The 15,480-nt window shown below is 40.1% G+C and overlaps 1 protein-coding gene across 1 annotated transcript in view; it reads left to right on the forward strand.

Annotated features, from left to right (window-relative positions):
- Window positions 1-15,480, forward strand: part of LOC105570224 — a 102,337-nt gene that overhangs the window by 7,645 nt on the left and 79,212 nt on the right. Inside the window, exon 2 of the mRNA XM_012027268.1 lies at window positions 665-752. The gene's annotated coding sequence lies outside the window, so the exon portion shown is untranslated. The remainder of the gene's footprint in view (window positions 1-664; window positions 753-15,480) is intronic.

Raw genomic sequence — 15,480 nt, forward strand, 5'->3', positions numbered from 1 at the left:
GGCAAAACTTTAAAAAACCCCATAGCAGCCTCCCCCGAAAAATTTGGAAGATTTTAAGACCGGTTGCAAGAAGATCGGTCCACAAATGCAGGAGTAGTTCCCGATGAAACAAACAAAAAGTGTGAATGCGTGGGTGGGTGCGTGGGTGAGCAAAACTTAAAAAAAACCCCATCGTCACAATCCCCCCCAAAAAAACCTTCTTAGCAGCCTCCCCCGAAAGATTTGGAAAATTTTAATACCAAGAAAGGACTATGCAATGGCACAGGATTCATTGTTATTGATCTAAAATCTAATCTGATTCATGCTTTTACTAGCTTTTGAGCCCGCGCGAACACAATCCCCCCCAAAAAAAACCTCCTTAGCAGCCTCCCCCGAAAGATTTGGAAAATTTTAATACCAAGAAAGGACTATGCAATGGCACAGGATTCATTGTTATTGATCTAAAATCTAATCTGATTCATGCTTTTACTAGCTTTTGAGCCCGCGCGAAGCGCGGGCGAAAAAGCTAGTATTACATATGAATAAAAGAATATAGAATATAAATTTTTGAAACACTAAATTATATTCAGTATATAACGTGCACATGCAAGGCGCTCTACATTTGCAATTGCTGGTAATATTTTTTTTGCTATAAATTAAAGCTCAGTTACTATTATTATTACAGATGGCGTCAAATGCTCCAAGAACGAGCGATCTTTTACTCAAGCTTCCTCCTGCATTCGCGTTAGATGGCAGTACAGTACACATGATCGGTGAGCTCCAAAATATTCATCGTATTTTATAAAATGTTTAAAAATGCACCTTTTTCGAGTATTAAGAAAAATATAAGTTTTTGTGTTTTTATGCGCTTTCCATAGATAATTACTATATTTATATAAACTTTTTTTTCGCGAAAGTTTGAATTTAATAGAGCAAATTCTTTCAATATTAAAGTGTAATGTGAAGTTACACGATCGAAAAATGGAAAATTTGAAAAATAGAAAACTCGAATTCATGGGTTATTTCCATCTGATAACAATTTATGTTTATCTCAATTCATTGGTGAGACGCATCAGACAAAGCCTCACCTTCCAAAAATTTGAAATTTTTGTAAATGTAAAAGGCGCAAGACGTTTGTATTTCCGTCCGTTACATACAAGCAATTGTGAATTTTTAAATGCGAGAAATTAATTACGTTTGATTCCGTCTATTCTAGGATATGAAACGGTATATATACCTATATGAGTATAATACTTTTATATAAGATACACATACACAATGCAACAACAAAATTGTTACAGAAAGTAACTGAGCTCATAAACTCAAATTTTCCATTTTTCACGGTTCCCTTTTATATAACACTGCGTGGTGCATTTTAACATTGAAAAAGCTTTTAAACGAGTTACGAAAACGTTAAATATAAAAATAAAATACTAAATATTTAAAAAGTGTAATATAAAGTTAAAAATTTCATGAGACAACATAAACGATACACACGCGCTCAGTTATTTCCATCTGTACCAATTTATATTTGTTCTAATATTTATTGATGAGGCCTTAGCGTAAAATCTCACCTTCCAAAAATTCTGATGGACACTTTAAAGTAAATGCGTAGCGTATTTTTGGAAAGTGAGAATTTGCATGTACACATCGCCAATAAATTGACACAAACATAAATGTCTATGAACACGAATTTTTCATTTTTCAAGTTATTTCTTTTTTGATCATGTAACTGCGTAGTGCACTTGAGCATTAAAAGAGCTTTCGAATGAATTACGATTATTAAACATAAAAATATAGGATAAAATTTATATGTAAAATATTACAAACCTGTAAAATAAACCTAGCAATTAGAGATAACACACAATACAACGACACTCGTGTTCGACACGCATACAATGAAAAAATCTCGAAGAGATTTTCTAAATTAAAATGTTTAATGTTAATATTTTCTTCTGACAAAAATTTGAAAAATTCGGGACAAGTTTGAGCTCAGATTTAATTTCGATAGTTTTGTGAGTCGTAATAATTAGCGATAAAGAAACTTTTTTTATGTTTCTTCAATATGTATTAATGATAATCGAGAGCTTTTCAAGTCAAGTATTATATACAGGTTATAATTTTTATCGGTCTTACGTATTCGTACTTTTACGTTTTCTTTAATCATATCTGAGACACATAATAGAAAATCATAATTGGGCACTTCTGATAATAAAAGAATCAAGCTTTCACTTTAACCTTTTTTCTTTGCTTAGTATAAAACGTGTAAATCTTAAAACCCGATGTCTTGCGAAAAACCTGTCAACGACTTAGCGAGGCGCAATCCGCGCAGCGTAGGCTCGCGTTAATGACGCGTCTATATATCCTATGCGCAACTTCCTGAGGAGTCCAGGCAGCCCTTACGTCTCCCCGCTAATTATTAGCCGAGCGCGTGAATCGCGTGACCAGCGTCGTCCCACAAGAGGCGCGAACCCGGAACTATTTCCTACGCGCCGGTTTTCTCCGCTCCCCTGCGTCTGCCGTCGGTATTTTTTTTTTTTTATTATTCTATCCCTCGGTCGGTCGTCGCCGGTGAGAGGCACGACGCTGCCGTTCTCGTGGGCGGAGCAGTACAGGAACACCGCGGAACAAGTGAAATTGTATCGCGTTCGAGGTTCCAGATAGAAAGTATCGCGGCCTCTCAGCAGGGCACTTTGCGTCTAGCAAAGTGGAACGGTCAGATTAATCCTGGACACCTGGGGGTCCTTCCGAGGAGCGGAATCAATTCCGATCATTCAATTTGAATTTATGAAAAGTACAGTCCTGCGGATAGTAACTGAAATTAGTAACAACGCAAAATTTACTCGAAAAATTAGTTTTAGCTAACAAATATTAATTAGGCGAGATAAAGGCTAATTTGGATTGCGTAACACGTTTAAGTTGCTATTTAAATCCAATCTTAGAACGGAATTCATTTAGATCTCTCACATAGACTTGTCTATGAATTCGAATTTTATGGAACGTTCACACAAGTCACTTCCGTTTGATAACAATTTATGTTTCTCTCAATTTATCGGTGAGGCGCACACGCAAATCTTCGCCTTCCAAAAATTTGTGGAGCAAACGATTTAATGATTTAATATTAACGACGTAACGTAAGTGTATGTTTTTGAATGCGAGAAATGAATTTTGCCCGGTTCCATCTAGAGTATAAACATACTAGAGTATGATATATAATATTATATATAATATAATATTCACATACACATATTGGAAAATTTTTTTAATTAGTAAGCTATTTCCTATTGATATGATTATATCGAAAACAAATTTCAAAAAAATTTAGCAGTGACGGTGACGGAATTGAAACACTTAATCGAGCCACAATCGTATTTATTAAGTTATATTAAAAATGCTTTGCTAAATTTCGCTTTTAAGTCCGCGACAGTCCGCCTAAACAAAAGATTCTACCCTCGTGGTGTCTTGGATGGGGTTTTGATAGAACCTGATAATAATTTAACAATAATTAAGCTTTCAATCAATGTTCTACATGCCTCAGTGGTCGAATTGGTGAGACGCCTAGTAAATTTTCTGTGTTAAAAACACGTTGCCAGTTATGGTTATTGTACTGGCGTCAAATAATTCTTGACGTTAATATAATTTCGATTATATATTTCATAATATAAAAACTTCCAGCCACAAAAAATAAATATACCGCGCACGAAAGATACGCGTCTTATGTCACCGTTTCTCAATCTTTCGTAATCGACGGGCCATCGAATAGTTACTGAAAAAGAAATAGGTGGGCATTTATATGCCGTGTATTACGCAAGAGACGAGCGTTCGCGACGATGTTCCGCGGATCATCAGACCGTCTTTCGGCAGAAAGCCGCTCGCAAAGACGGCTTTACGCAGCCCCGAGTACACGTAATTGCCGCGCGCGGACTTAGTGAAATCGGTGCATTCAGCGTACAATTACACGTGCCCGCTCGCACCGCCGACTCGGAGAGAGATCGTGACCTTTATCAGCTTATGAAGCCCCGCCGTCGGCGGCGAGGAACGCTATTCTTACACCTAGGCATAGTGTTTATCTATCGTGCAAAGGCGAATTACGTATGAAAACCCAACATCTCACCTTTTCGCGCATTATGCGCCTTGGTTCGTTAAAGGTATTACCTAATCGAAAAGCATTTCTCAGGCTTGTACTTGCGTTACTCATCGATACCCGCGCGCCAAATCGCTTGCCCACGCTCGCGCCGATATCCTGGCGGCTGCTCCGTTATGTAAACGAAAAAGTTGCGCTACCGCCTAGTTTTCCTCGCCCAGATCCGCCGCAATTTCTGGCTGGGTTACGCAACCACCTGACGCTTTCCACCGAGTGTGTTTTCGCAAAGGGACTTTCCGAAAACGCGGTGTGTAGAACGCGTTTCGTTCCACAAACCGTTCAGAAAATGTTCAGCAGCGTGGGAAAGTTATCGATAGGCTAATCTTAGAGTCTTGGGGCAGAAATTTATTCATCTGTTTGATTTTACGTATTCGTTGGTGTTCTTTCGGCAGAAATTAAAATCCCATTTCGTGTGCGGATCGTGGGATCGTGGGACACCGATAAATTGTTCCAACGATTACTCGAGCTTTTCTTTTTATAAAGTGATGGATTACAAGAATCAAAGGCGAGAAGCATTGTAACTGCACGTTTTACACACTTTCAATTACAATCACGCTCTGGCTTTCAATGTTGCAACACTGAAACAATATTTAGCAATCGTGTTTCAATATTATTTTATCAATAATACACGTCATGGACAAATATTGGAACTCGTGTAATTCCGTACTTATTTCATATTTTATTTCTTACGCTTCTTACTAATTGTGGGCCTCAAACTGGGTCGCTATCTTTTTTCCCACACGGAAAGAGATGCGGTTGAATTAAGCAAAATGAAGTTGCTTAAATTAAACGTTAACGTCACGGGCTGCCACAAACATAAATAATTCACTCAATTGTATTTGCTATGGATTTTAATTTGAACTATTCAACTAAATTATATATAAATTATATATAAACCAGATTATTGAGACAACAATCTGGCCTTTTGCATTTATTAATACTGATGTTGTTTCAACGATTTGATTTTTCAATTACACTGATCTTGTTAATACAACATCATTCTCTTTTCCGTGCCGAGTACTGACAGACGAAAGAACTCCGTGTCTTTCGAGAAGAATAAAAATTGCAGGAATAATTCTCCCGAACACGGTCGCACTGCTTCCTCATTGGTGAGAGTATCTCTTCGGCAAGGGGGGGGGGGAGGAGATGTAAAACAAAACCGTGAGAACTCGTGTCCTGCGTGTCGTGTTACTGGAAGGTGCGTTTCAGCAAAAACGATCGATCTCGTCCCATCACACCGAGAGGATATCGCGGCCGGGAGCGCGCCGGGACTTCCCTTCTCTCTCGCCCTGGCCCTTGGGGCCCACGGCCATATATGAAACGTTGGGCAATCCCGTCGGTGAGACGTAGGTGGTTACGGGATACCGTTACACGCGTTACACCCACCTCTATTCTATAATATAGATCAGAGCCGCGAGAACGAGAGAGATCCGCAGCCGCGCGCATAAACCCTCTTATATCATCGTCCGCCGTGCGGCGCATTGAACGTTTCATTACCTATGCTTTACATAAGCCGCACGACGACGACGACGACGACGACGACGACGGGAGAGGAACGCGCCGTTCCCCGGTCGTTCCAGAGAGACTCTCTTAAAGGCCCGAAAGGACTCTCTTCCTCGCGCCTACTTGCGCAGAAACCAGCTCCCAGCGACGGGCTCGAGCCGGACCTTGTCGCGAGTGACATCACGCGTGTTTGACATTTACCACTCGAGGAATCCGGAGTGTATTACTCACGTGTGTTTAGCAAAATTTTGGCGGAGCGTTCAGTCGTAATTGATTTGTCCGGGAGACGAGCTATCTCGTGCCAATCTAAAAGTTTATGACCGACAAAATGTGAAATAAATTTTACAAGAGTTCAGAATTGACTCGAGTACGTAAAGGATTACAGTAAACTTAATAATGTGATATATATATATGTAAAAAGAAAGTTAAAAGTAAGTTTAGCGGAAAAGAAAGAAGAATCGCAGGCTGCAATTTATGCGTTTCCGCATCTAATCAGGTAGCGCATTTGAAATTAAAAGCATTGCGAACGACGGCTTTTTTCCTCGGCATTGCGGGAAACGAGGGTCGCGTACTCCCGAGCGGAAGAAATAAATGAGGGAACGATTTGCATAACGTTTGCTCGTCTCGAGGACGCGCGAATCTATCGCTCGCTCGCTCGCTCGACGCCACGTACGCTATGCGAGATACTCGGCCTACGATCGCTCGAGTAGCGCTGAATCATACGATAAACATAGTCGAGACGTGCTCTCTTCCTGAACTCTGCATGCGTTGCTTACGAGGCAACGTCGCGGCAAACGTCCGGCGTTTCCAGCGGTTAACGAACGCGAGCGTGGCGCAGAGAAATGTGCGCTGCTTAGTAAATAAATTAACGAAAAGACCCGAGTTCGAATCCAGCCGCCGGACACCGCTGGCTTTTTCGGACGCCACTTCTCGGAGGGAAGCGGCAACCTCTACTTTATCACACATATCCCTTTAGGGCCAGTTTCACAAACGTCAGTTAACAGTTAACCAGAGTTCAGTCGACTCTCCCTATCTTTCTCTATTTTGTTATCTAAGAAGAGACAGAGAATCAATTAACATTTGGTTGGCAGTTAACCGACGTTTGTGAAACTGGCTCCTAGGAGCATAGCCCTTCAGGTTGGAGGTTTCCTTCGGCAAGGTTAGCGGCCTACCGGAGATGAAGTAAAACCAAAATGCTCAAAGTACCAGAACGAACTGGATAAAACAGGCTTTAAGCCTAATACACAAGGAGGAAGAAGAAGAACGAACGCGTTCCCGCGGGACAATGCTACGCAGCCGTGGCCGATCGATCCTCTCTCTCTCTCTCTCTTTCTATCTTTCTTCCTTTCTCTTTGCACGCCTCTGGCAGTGTGCCGCCGACACGCGTATCGCAGGAAGGAAAAGTCTCTCGCGGACGACATATAAATTAGGGTCATCTCCGGCTACCGGTTCGGCGGAGCTTTCCATCGACCGGCCTTTAAATTTCTGCCAACTTCCTTGTAAAATTCCAGCGTTAAAGGCAGAAAAATTTATCGCTGCGACCCGTTATCACTTATCTATAACCGCCATTAAGGAATAAATTAAGAAGCGAGAGTAAACGATAAATAAAGCTACATACAAAGGCTTTTACGTTCTGTATGTGGAGTATTTATGTTTATAAAACGTTCGGTCGCTTTAAAATTAAATGTTCGCTATTCCTGTCTCGTCTTATACTTTCTTATATCCCTCCCGAGAGATCTACGATCTTGTTATTATTGCGCGCGCGAGTAAAAGCGAAGCATCATTGCATATCTGTTTAACACGTTAAAAGTAAAAGCAAATAAATTGTCTGTATACTTCAGCCCGATATTTCGATCCGGCCAATAATATGATAATTTCGAGAAAGCTAGAAAAAGAGTTGGGAAAATACGTGTTTCCAGCTAGGCGCTGCTTCATACACGAAAGTATCAGTAAACGGAACGTCAATCTCCATTCACGTATACGCCACGCTCATTTACGCGCACCCACGTCCACGTGTAACGCCTCGAGTTTGCGTTTGCGCGTGTTTCGTTACTCTTTTTCTCCCTCGCCGTGAGAGAAAGTGTTGAGCGACACCTTTTCCCATGCAATTAAGCTCGCGGGAGGCCAGGCGAGGCGTTCGCGATATCCGCGTTCAAAGCTTCACTCGCGACCCATCGTTGAAGTCACTCGAACGCGCCACGCGTGCGTCTCGATTGTCATACACATAATTCGGAACTCGACTCTATTATGCTCTTTTATTCACGTACAAATACTTATACACGGAAAAAGGAATGATGTATCCACAAGAGCAGTGTAATCGAAATAAAATTGTTGAAACAACATTCGTATTAATAAATGAAAAACATCACATTGTCTTAATAATCTGGATATTTAGTTTGATGCTTAAAATTAAAATCCATAGCAAAATACAATTCACTGAATTATTTATGGCAGCTCGTGACGTTAACGTTTCAAGCAACTTTATTTTGCTTAATTCAACAGCATTCTTTTTTCCGTGTACGTCTATTATATATTCAATATAATTTTTCACAGATCTACACATCAGAGGAAAGTCCTGTATTATGAGAAAGGATTCTAACACGAGCTAGGAGGTTTTCAATTTCGATAAATGAGGTTTGCGTTATGTCGTATTTTGCGCCTCGTTCCGCGGATTCATAAGCATCGCCTAAGATAACGAATTCCGACTAATTGAGAGATCGTTTTGGAATAGAATTATTTAATTTCAACGTCCAAGTGCGATCACAAATCTTTCGCAACGACTACACGATCTGACAATGAATTTTCCACTAAATCAATTTCACTCCAAGGACAATAAATTCATGGTGGAACCAAATTTAGCAGAAACTCCACTATCTCATATTAAGAGCCTATCTCGTAATAGGGAACTTTCCTCCACTGTTATAATAACGTATTGACTCACCTCAACATTCTTCTTTCGCCCGATGTCACTCAAGACTGTTCACCTTCTCCTCCTTATCCTTCCAGATTCGTTCACTGCACTCGTATAATACGACACTCGCGAAAATACGATTCACTATGATCGCGTATGTTGACCCTCGTAATAGAATAATCATCCGCACATTGCACTCCCGATCGTAATCACGTACAGCTTATATTGCGAATTCCTATCAATACACGATTGCAAAACTAATGCCAGAAAGACGGAATTTTTACTTCGGTAACCTCGCGAAACTTACAAATTAGCTACAACGAATTAAATTTCAAACGGCACAAGGCTCGAATCACCAATGACGAATATTAAAATAATTTATCGGACCACATTTATTAATTACATTAGTCACGTGATCATAGATGCACTTATTTTATTAATTAAACGTGTCGCGGTACTGCTCGAAACTAGCTATTGTCAACGCGACGCTTGTCCGAAAGATTAAAATTAAATATTATTAATACATTTTACATGTTTTATAGAATATATAAAATATTTTGTGGAATTTACGTCCGGCGATTTACGTATATCCGCGCTGCCGAAAGTGATGAACACATAGTAATTAGCGGAAAATTCAAAGTTCGATGCGTAATACATGCAAATGTACATAGATACGAGTAGAGAAATCCATTATTGCCCGCGCGCGTACAAATATCGCGATAAAACGATGCTTTATTATTTCCATCTTTTATCAACGCTCAAGTGAAACGAGTGTGAGATATTTCTCTCGATAAAATTGTCCCCGGTAAATTAACGCGGAAATTAATTAAGTACACGGATGATAGTCAAGCTGTTGTTCATAGAAAATGGTTGTGTATTTCGACGCGATGGTAGACGGAGCGGCACGTGTTGTCGACTTGAACGTCGCCGGGCGAATGACAATAGGAGCCGCGGCGGTGACTTTGTCGTACGTCGCGTCGAGCAGCACTCGGCGAACGTTGACTAACCAAATCAAAACACATTAATCGGCCTTGCTACCACGAAATATTTTACGTTAACGTTAAGAATTATTTGACGCCAGTACGTGATTAACCAATGTAGAAAAATGGTTAAACAACGCCGACTGGCAAATTCTAATTAAAGAACTAATCGGAATTCTTCATTGTCGCCCGCGGTAATTAACAACGTCAGTGTTTTCTTGACCATACCTGGCATCTTTAATAATACAGAAAATTTATTGCGAAAAATATTACCTCAGCCAGAGTGTAGGGAAGTCCAGGCTGAAACCCCGACTGAGGTAATATTTTTCGCAATAAATTTCTTTAATGAGAATTTGCCAGTTAGCGTCGTTTAACAATTTTTCTACATTATTTAACATTATTTTAGCTTGAACATTCCCTTACATGCAAATCTGAAATTTATTTCAATAAACGAAGTGTGTGCTATGCCATATTTTGCGCTTCGTTCCGCGGATTCATTAACATCGCCTAAGATAACGAGTTCCGACTAATTGAGATCGTCTGAGAGATCGTCTTAGATTAGAATTATGTAATTTCTTTTTGCTACTAACAATTGTAATGTAAATTTCTTTCCGGGACATTAAAATCATGTATCCCTCGCTTTTCGGGATGTAAAACTCTCGCCTACCGCGAAATATTTAACGTTACTTTAATCGAATATTTTATTATATTTGTATTTTAAATTAATTTCGATAAGGGAGGTGTTTTATATCATATTTTACGCTTTGTTCCGTGAATTCATCAGCGTCATCTGAAATAATGATGAATTCTGATTGACCGAGAGATCGATGGAGTACAATTATTTAATTTTTTTTGTTAATCACAATTACAACTTAATTTTATTATTTTAATATGTTAAAATATCATTTTTTCGGGATGTAAAAATAAGAAAAAGAAAAATAGTATTTTCAAAAGAGTCTTAAATTTAACTTTGTCTTTGACATCAAACTTTGGCATCAAATTTAAATGCAGTTAAGTTTGAACAAGCGTGTGCATGTTTATTTTGTAAAATAAATATGCAATATAATCAAAATTGTCACTAGGATTACATTTTTCTCATCTACTAGGATTCAAGTAAATTTTCACTTCAAAACGACGCTCTCTCAATAGAGCATAATTCATCGTTGTTGTAGACGACGCTAACGAGTTCACGAAGGAAAGCATTGACGATGCAATAACGGTGCAATTATCGAGATCAATTTAAAATACAAAGAACAAAGTGTATCTGGTATAACTATCTTGTAATTGTCGTTGCAGTTAATTCGTAGTCGAAATATTTTACAGTGACAAAATTGGCTGGCCTGACCTTCGTTTTGTTAGCGACGCGTCAGCAACGCGTAAGACCATGCAGTAGCAGAAATTATTATCGCCTCGAAGTATTTTATAAATTACTGTCACTTTCCGTTCCTTGCATTTTTGATTGAGTTATAATTACATATAACGATATAACGAGAATTTTTCTTTTCCGATGCCACTCTTTTCTAAAATCGAGCAGAGCATTGCTGAACTTGACGCCGAAATATCCGCGAACGTTGAAAAATTGACTCGCGCCTCGTGCATTCCGTTATGCAAAAGATGTGTCCCAATAGGAACTGAAGGCTGGATTCAAGATCAGTGAAAACACTAATTACCACGGTGAAATCATTAATTATGTCGTTGCCGCTCTCCTCTCCCTTTTTTTTCTGCACGACTCCGTTTCTGTCTGGCTTCCTCTCTCTCCCTCTTCGCCCCACGTCCTTCTGTCTTTCGCTTGCATTCTTCCGCGATGCTAACTATGTGAAGTACTCCCACGACACAAGAATGCCGCTTCAAGATCACGGACTTACGGTCGTGCCAGTCGACGACTCTCTTAATTATTCCCAACGTTTTCCTCTTCGCTTCCACCTTCGCGACTTTGCTTCCCTCGCCGCTGTTCAAGATGAAATATCAAAGCGTACACAGTTACTTGTAAAATAGAAAATCCAGTTACAGATAATGATACTTGAATTCTGATGCAAGCGCCGACGTGGAAGTTTATACCGATTCAACGAAGTTGCCTCTTATTCCTTGAAAAAGTCGGGATATTTGTGTAATATAGTAATTGTAAGATAATTATGTTATACAAGTGCGTTGGTATTCGTCAATAAAAAACGCACCAACAATTTCTTTAGTTAATAATAGTGTCAGTATAAAAAAAAGGTAATACCGTAATAAAGTTTTGTTCTAAACGATTATGCAAGATACAAAGTAATGAGCCGACGTGCCTATACTTTAGCAATTACCAATTATTTACTTGTCACGATAATTACAAAGAAATGCGGAATAAAACTTATTAAATACCCGGACATAGGCTATTTAGATATTAGTATCCAAGTATAATATTTAACAAGAGTCTCTGCTCGCCCGGGGAGGTTTTTAACGTGGGCCGAAACACATGGATCGCGCGGGATCGAGTTCGCAGCCAGTGAAATCAGCAGATCGAAAGCGATTATATTTATGCGAGGTGGAAATTAAAAAATGAAAAGCATGAGAAGCGTGCTCGCTTAACTGTCGCCGTTATCTCGCGCCGCGGATCGTGCTGCTATTAGCTGTAATACGGTGACTTTCAAATACCACCGCGAGGACCCACCGCGAAGCACCGTGTCACACTTCTCCACGGGGTGACGTGGAAACAAACGATTAAGACTAGTATTACATTGTCGTACGACAAATTTTTTCAGGCATGTTGATTGGCTGCGGAATAGAAAAGTCCTTGAGTCTCTAGAAATTATCTGTTCTGCAGCCAGTCGACTTGTTTGAACAACTTGTACGACAAAATGTAATAGTACCCTAAGTTTGATATTACATTTGTCGTACGACACATTTTTTAAGTGTGTTGATTGGCTGCATGATAGTAAAATGCTCGAGTGTCTAGAAATTTTCTATTCAGCAGCCAATCAACACGCTTGAAAAATTTGTCGTACGACAAATGTAATATTAGGCTAAGGCCGATATTACATTTGTCGTACGACAAAATTTTGAGTGTGTTGATTGGCTGTAGAATAGAAATGTTCTCCAGTCTCCAGAAATTTTCTATTCAGCGGCCAGTCAACACGCTTGAAAACTTTGTCGCACGACAAATACAATATTAGCCTAAAGCGATTTAATATCAGCCCGGCGTTATCTTTCCTACTTCCGAGAAATTCCGTCCTTCTTTTTTTACGAGCGCGAAGTGGATTCCTTTTATGCTGCTTACGTTTCTTACTTTCCGCTTCGGGGCGAGGAATGAATTTATCCCGCCTTATCGTGCGAACATCGAAGAGTATTTCAAGTGCTCGGCGTAATTTTACCTTCTCCGCACGGGAGGCTCATTTTCTTGTTACAAATGTGAAGGAAATTTCTTTCGTGCGAGTTACTTTTCCCATTTTTTTTTTACTAATTTTCTTTCTACATGTACGGAGTCGCGTCTTCTATTGTGCGGGGCACTGGAAAGTGGCTTAGCGAACACTTCCTAATTAGTATTTGCGTTCAATGAAGCTTCGAGCGGCAACTCACTTCATTGAGTTCTTTGTTATCTCGGCGATCTTCCTCGCGAAAACTCGCGCTTTCCTTCTTACAGGTCGTGATTTCGGCGACATCTTCGCCTTGTCCGTTCCATCTTCTTTTCCTTACTCCGTATATAAAAAAACGAGCAGTTCATGAATAGGATCGTTCCTATCAGCGTGGAGAAATCCAGGGTAATTGATAGTCGTGCAGGAAGCTGCGGTATCTCAAGGCGATCATTGTGTAAACTTTCGCGCTATACGCGACGCGATTGCCGGCGCGAGTCGCGACTGTCGCGACCGGTAAAGGTTAAGGCCTGCGTCCACGATGCTAAAACTTGGTCCAAGTTGGTTCTATTCCATAAAAGCTGCAAGTTCATTCGCCACACGTTTCTCGGAACTAGAACGTGGATCAAGTTCTAGCGTCGTGGGCGCGGGCCTTTAGATATGTAAATAAAACACGGGAGAAAGAATTTTTAGTACCGAAATGTATGTATGTGTAATTTTCACGAAACCATCGATGACAGATAGAATTTCGTCGTCGGGAAGAATTGAGATGTGACTTTCGAAAGTATTTTTAGAATTCAGTTTCAAGTTTCATCCAGACAGGAACCAGCGCTCAATTATTACAATGATATATCTTGATGCAATATTGTTCGAAAGAATACCCTTAGGATTAATACATAATATAAAATAGATTCGAAAGATTATAGTTTGAGGCGCAGCTGCCACATCTCTTACACTACACCCGTGTCCACTACATAATTCTTCCCATTTTTCAGTTTTAACTGTTTATATTGTTGAAACGGAACGGTCAATAATTTTTATTTTTCTCCAGTTATTCGTTCTATTTTACTTTATAATATATTTGCTTTTCATACACGAATCTCACTCACCGTTAAGCTTAAAAAAATTAAATGTGCCATCATTTGCGTTTGCAAACGCAAATATTAATATTTCAACGCACAATAATATGTGTAAATAATATTTCACGTGTAATAATATTACAGCGAATTATATTGTTACGTGTAATAATATTTTTAACGTGTTTTACACGTAATATTTCGTGTAACATAGCAAACTTTAACATTTTCTTTTAGAACTTTGAGACGGTCAATTTTAATTTAATTAGTCTTATTTTGCACGTATTAATGTAAAGAATAAACTGTAAAAATTTGAAACAATTCTCACGTAAATAAGTTTACGACAGTCAAATATAGTTTTTGCGCTTGTAATTCTTTTTATTAGCTTTTATGCACAAAATAATACCAGGATAAGTTGCGGACCGCACAGCAGAACATTTTCATACTTAAAACACTCAGTTCAGAAGTCTAATAAAAGAGACATTGGTATTTGAAAGTTTTAATTCGTACTTCTAACTAAATTTGAAATTGCCTTTATAAAATTGCAAAATTCTTCCACACGATTAAAGTACACATAAAGTCGACTGCTCCTGGTTTTTTTATGCGTACTTTAATCGTGTGGAAGAATTTTGCAATTTTATAAAGCCAATTTCAAATTTAGTTAGGACTACGAATGGAAACTTTCAAATACCTGCCAATATCTTTTTTATTAGACTCCCGAACTGAGTGTTTTACAGTATGAAAATGTTCCGCTATGCGGTCCGCGACTTATCCTGGTATTATTTTGCGCATAAAAGCTAATAAGACGAATTACAAGCGCGAGAAACTATACTTGACTGTGTCGGTAAAAAAGATGGATTCTCTTAAGTAACGTAGTCACCTTTTTAAAGTGCTGTGCATTTCGCGCGCGTCGCGCGAATCCTCCAGAATGAACCGACATTTAATAGTATTATTATTCCGATGTGTTCACTGTCGACGCACGGCGGCTCGACCTCGACTTCTCATTGTAACATTTGTAACTAGTAATCTCGACAGTATTAACGTTCTCCTTCAAACTGAAGTAGTAAACAAGTCGTCGCGTTTTTTGTTTACCCCGCGCGCCGCGCGGGTCGAGCGGCGCGGCGATCACGTGATCGAATTCGGTAGTCAGTCGTTGAGGTACGCGGCGCGAGTGCGGGCGCGAGTCGCTCGCCGTGGACGTCTCCGCGGATCCTGCGATTGATTCGCGCGCGGGTGAGCGTCGGGAGTGTCGAGTCCGTTCGCCGGCGAGCATCTCGATGTGTCCGTCGAGTCGTGTGGCCGCGGTTAAGCGATCTGTGTCACGGGCGGTCGATGTTTCGACAGACGCGCTTCGTTCGGCGACCCGCCCGGCCGGCGGCCATCGGAAGGGTCGCTTTTCGACGATTATTTCGCACGTATCGTGACGTTCGCCCGCTCGCCGTGCTTCCCGAAGACGTCTCCGATTGACACCGGAAGAACCGAGGGATCGAGACCGGTGAGTTTTTCCCATTTACCTGCAATAGTCGCTGATCGCGTCGTCGTGTCGTCGGCCATTGTGGTC

This window comes from Vollenhovia emeryi, unplaced genomic scaffold (genome assembly GCF_000949405.1).
Source record: "Vollenhovia emeryi isolate VEMERY1.0 unplaced genomic scaffold, V.emery_V1.0 DF939121.1, whole genome shotgun sequence".
In the NCBI taxonomy this organism is placed as follows: domain Eukaryota; kingdom Metazoa; phylum Arthropoda; class Insecta; order Hymenoptera; family Formicidae; genus Vollenhovia; species Vollenhovia emeryi.